The sequence below is a fragment of the Cornus florida genome, unplaced genomic scaffold (genome assembly GCF_030987335.1).
Source record: "Cornus florida cultivar Cherokee Brave unplaced genomic scaffold, ASM3098733v1 CherokeeBrave_3.0.0_Hap2_Chr02, whole genome shotgun sequence".
NCBI lineage: Eukaryota > Viridiplantae > Streptophyta > Magnoliopsida > Cornales > Cornaceae > Cornus > Cornus florida.
Window position 1 is genome coordinate 82045167 of NW_026775572.1, and position 5101 is coordinate 82050267.

The 5101-nt window shown below is 35.4% G+C and overlaps 1 pseudogene; it reads left to right on the top strand.

Moving 5' to 3' along the window:
- Nucleotides 1–624: 624 nt before the first annotated feature.
- On the top strand, nucleotides 625–711 carry LOC132298059 (small nucleolar RNA R71; annotated as a pseudogene).
- Nucleotides 712–5101: the final 4390 nt, after the last annotated feature.

The window sequence follows — 5101 nt, forward strand, 5'->3', positions numbered from 1 at the left end:
AATGATGATGATTTAAAACCTTGGGAACCTTGGCCTTGCATTGGTGGCAGAACATACTTTCCTTGAAAACCACCTTGGGGAGGGTTTGAGCCTTCCCCTTAGCTTTTCTAAGAAAAGTTCGGATAGTTCCTCCAACTTGAATTGTAATGAGTGCCATAGGGATTATTCCCTTAATTAACAAATGTAGCATTGACTTGCTCATGGGGCTCACTTTGCACATGTTCATAGGGACAATTGGAAGTAGAATACAAGACATTTGAACAAGTCATGCAAGATTCATTAGATGTACGATGATGAATATGAGTAGGAGAGGAAGATACTTAATTCGCCGAATTTTGGCTGATAAAAAATTGATCAAACCTTTGAGATAATGATTTCATTTCGGCGGCTATGTCATTAGAGTTGTCAACTTGATATAAGCCGACATTCTTCCTTCCACCTAGGTTTCTACCATTTTTAGAAGATAAGGACCTATGTATGGAATTCTCACTCATACTTTCATACAATTACCACACATCATTTTCATGCTTATCAAGATAAGAACCACCTATAGATGCATCAACCATACCCTTGTGATTATCCGGTAAACTTTTAAAGAAATATTAAACTAGTTGCCACTTAGGTATGTCATGATGAGGGCACTTTCTAAGCAAATCATTAAACCTTTCCCATGCCTCCCCATCCCCTTGAGAAAATTCTCTAATTGAAGTTCTCATGGCATTGGTCTTAGAAACTGGATAGTACTTTTTCAAGAACTCTTGTTGCATTTTCGCCCAAGAGGTTATCGAAAAAGGCCTAAGATTGTTGAACCAATATTTTACCTTGTCTTTAAGGGTGAGAGGAAAAAGTTTAAGTCTTAACACTTCTTCCGGCATGTTCGTGTATTTCACAATGGAACACACTTCAAGAAACTCATCCAAATGCTTATAAGGTTCTTCACTAGGAAGTCCATGATAGTTAGGAAGCATTTGAATGGTTTGTGGTTTGATTTCATAGTGATGTGCTCTAAATAGGGCAATTGAATGCAAGTGGGTGCATTATATTCATTAGGCACATAATAGTCTCTTAATGCAATTGGAGGATTCACAATTGGTGGTGCTACACGAACACCTTGATTAACTTGAACCATGGGAGGTTGTGGAGCAAAGATTGGTTGAGGCATTTCCAATGGAATTTGGCCTTGTTGTTGTGGTGGAATGAATGGTCTAAGCATACCTAATGGTACTTGGACATTTTCATGATGCACATTAGGGTGGAGGATGCCTTGTTGGTCTATGTGACCAAGGTCCTCCACATGGTCGTCATTTAAATTCTTCATTGGTGAAATGGAGTGATGAGAATGTAACGACCCAGTCATTTGCCTTTCTTTCCTTTTTCTTGAAATTTTACGAATGAATTTTTTTCGTTTAATTTTCTTTTCTGAGCTCTGTTTCGTGTCGCTTAGTGTCATCTCGAGTGTTCGGAATTGGTTCCTGAGACTCTTTTCCGTGGATTGACAACTTCCTTTGAGGACCGAGTCATTTTTCCATTTTTCGTTTTTCGACACTATGCGCTATTTCGTCCTTTTCCCTATTCTGTCTTATCTCCGTTTGTCAGTTTTTGGCACAACCTCACTTCTCATGCTCGGAGTTGGTTTTTTGACTTCACGTGTCTTCATCTTGAGTGGTTTCCTCGAAATACGTATCTTCACTTTTGCAAGAAAGTACTCTGGTTGCTCTCGGTGTCCATAGGGGCATGGATGTACAATCCTTTAGAATTTTTTTCATTTCTTGGGGTGTTTTTCGTAAATATCTTTTGAAGATATTTTATTTCGGGGGCATCTAAGAAAATACATTTTGGAAGATATTTTCATTCTGGGACAATTTCGCAGTTAACCCTTTTTGTAGGGGCCATTGTGCAATTAACGAAAGTTATTGCAAAATGTCTCCTCTGGAGCCTGGATTCTCGTACGGGATTCATTTTCACTTTTTGTTGACTTGTAAATTCATAGAATTCCGTTCTGGTCATTTTTCTCCAGTTTCAGAGTTTCTGGACCCGGTTGCCGCCGAATTTGTTTGGGGCAGAACTTTCTGTTCGGGACTCGGTTTTTGACGTCGTTTCTTCCGTTATTCATATTTTCTTATTTTGAATCTTTTTTGTTCACGGAGTTTTGCCGTTTGAGCGCGTTTGCTCAAAATTCACTTTTCCGGACCCGGCGGGGCCCTTTCGGGGCACTTGTGATACTTATATTACTTGTTTGCATGATTAAATATAAAATTTAGAGATTTTATTATTTATTTTTCTTGTACGGGATTTAATTTTCCCAGTTGTTCATGATTTGGTTTAAACATGTAGCATGATTTTATATTGCCCCTTGATATGCTCATTGTCGTGTATTAAAATTGGAACATTTGAATAAGTATCAAAGATTTTATTTTATATTTATCTTAGGTGAAAGATTAATTCACATGGCCTTAACTAACTTGAAATCGATATGTGTTAGCATATTAAATTAGGCCTTAGCATTCTCTCCAACATAGTTGAATTTGAAAGCAATTGAAGGTGTTTTGAAAATTAGTAATTATTAATTAATTTACCCCGAGTGTACTATTCACTCTATTTGAATTCCGATTTGATATTCTTAATTTACATGCCATGTAGCTTCACATATATTTGATTTAGAATATTCGGTTAGGTTTTGAAACCTTTTATTTAATTAAATTCCATGTTTAAGATTTAATCCTCATGGTGATATACAACTTGGAATTGTATTGTGGCATGCTAGAAAATTAAGTTTTGGTATGATTGTTCACATGTATTAAATTGGGATTAATTACATGAGAATTGCAACTTTTAATTTATATTTAACTTTAGTGAAAGTTTAATTCACATGGTCATAAATTGAATGAAATAAACCTGTAATATGATATTACATTAGTCCTTGGCATGTTCTCTAAGATATGTTAAATTGAGAGCATTTAGTTAAGTTTGGAAATCTAGAGATTTTAATTAAAAGAATTAATTAAAATCTATTTTGTGGTCCCATTAGCTTAATTAAGATTTTAACTTGATATTTGTATTGGCCATGACTTGTTTACTAGTATATATTAATTGTGGACCATTTGAAGTTGCTTTAGAACCTTGGTAATTAAATTAGCATGATTTAATTAGAGTTCTACTTGTTGTTCCAATAACCTAATTGAGTTTTAGAATGGATATAGGTGATGACCATGCCATGTTCCTTAATATGTATTAATTTGAGGTTATTTGGAATTGAATTAGAATCTAGGGAATTTAATTATTTTTATTTAATTAAATTCTATCGAATTGAGCCATGGATATAATTGTGTTTGAAAGTCGTTTCTATATCAAAATCCTGGACATGGACTTGTTGTATATTCATTTGGTTATGTTTTGAGCATTGGATAACATAGTTGCTATGTTTATACTCATGAGAATATGTTTTCCTTATTGAATATATTGTTGCCTTGTGTAATGATTTGCACATTTTGTATTTAACATCATTCATGCATAGCGTGTAACGAATCGCACACTGAAGATTCGACATTCATCATATCATATTAGTTGTGGACTTAGAGCATATATTGTATAGGTTTCCAAATTTGGTTGTGCTTGGTAGATAGTTGATTATCTTGCATATTCCTGTTGATATATGCGTTGTTGCACAACTTGTTGATTTTGGAAACTTGGGGATGTCGTTATTTGGCTATGGCTAGGACATGGTTCTAGTACGGGGATAGTCCCTCTATATAGTCTAGTGCGCACATAGGGAGATTACCCATGGGCTAGTAACCCTAAAGTAACTATGTTGTCGGTCTGATCCGGCGTGACGTCCGAGTATCCCCTTTGTTTGATTTCGCATTTCATTTTCAAGTTGATAACTAGATGATGTTGTAACTTGTTGTTTCTTAATTGTCGTTCTATTTTAAGTTACAGGATGTTAACTTTGCGAAATCGTGCTTTATGCGTTGTATTGGAAGTTCCAATGTTGGTTAAATTGCATCGATATTGAAAATCGTGTTTTGACGTTTTAATAAAGCTTAGGATTGATTCTATTGATTCATTTATAACTTAGACGTTAGGTGGCATGACCCACTTCTGTTGTTTTTGTGCTTTAGATTCTAAGTTGATGGCTTTGAGAACTTATACTTTATTGCATTGTATAACATGCTCTTTTGTTGTTGAATTGCATGGATAATGTGATTCTTGTTAACTTGTATTCAAATATGCTTTTGTCCTGCTATATGGATTACTCTAGACCTAGTTCAATTGTATTGAAAATGCAATTCATGTTAATCTATGCTCAAGCATTCTTCTTGTCGTGTTCTTAGATTATCCCAACCATGATTCGTTTCATACCTGTATGTATATCATGATTCTTGTTGCTTAGACTCTAAGGTAGCTTAGGATGCTCCCCGAGTCTCATTTGGACATAAACGTTAGGTGGCATGAGCCCCTTTAACATGTTTCACCTTAAGGTGATAAATTTGTAAAATGTTAGGTCGATGCATGCTTATCTCCTACGAGTAACTTTATGTTACTCATCCCTACGATACTGGGGCATATTTTAGGTACGAAGACTTAGTTCGTGAAGCCTAGCATTCCTTGGATGTCGTGTAGCTTTCAAGTTTCCATTTCATGCAAATGTTAACATTAAATGTCATTTTGTAGACTTATATGTCAAAATATGTATATTTGATTCCATGTATGTAATGTGTACTTAAGTACACTCCTTTCAATGTATTTGATATGTATGAGATGAGGCCAGAGGCCAATGACCATTATATTGTATCCTATGTATCTTTTGATTTCTTGAAAAGCTATGAAAACCTTGAAAAATCGCAAGTCATTGGTTCACCATAGTTGCCTCGGGTGTGGGAATTCTGTTTTCGTTCTTTCATAGGGTCTTATAAATCATGTTTGAAGTGTGGCCAAGGGCCAAACGGTCATTTGACCCCGTTTTGTATTTTTGGATTCCGAGTTTTCATTCTAAGTTCCATTTTTGCCTTTTTGCCAGTTGGGGGGTCGGATTTTGCATCGGTGGTATTTTTAAGTCATGGACCATTGTAGCACATCTTAATAGGTAAGTTACGTTTGCGTG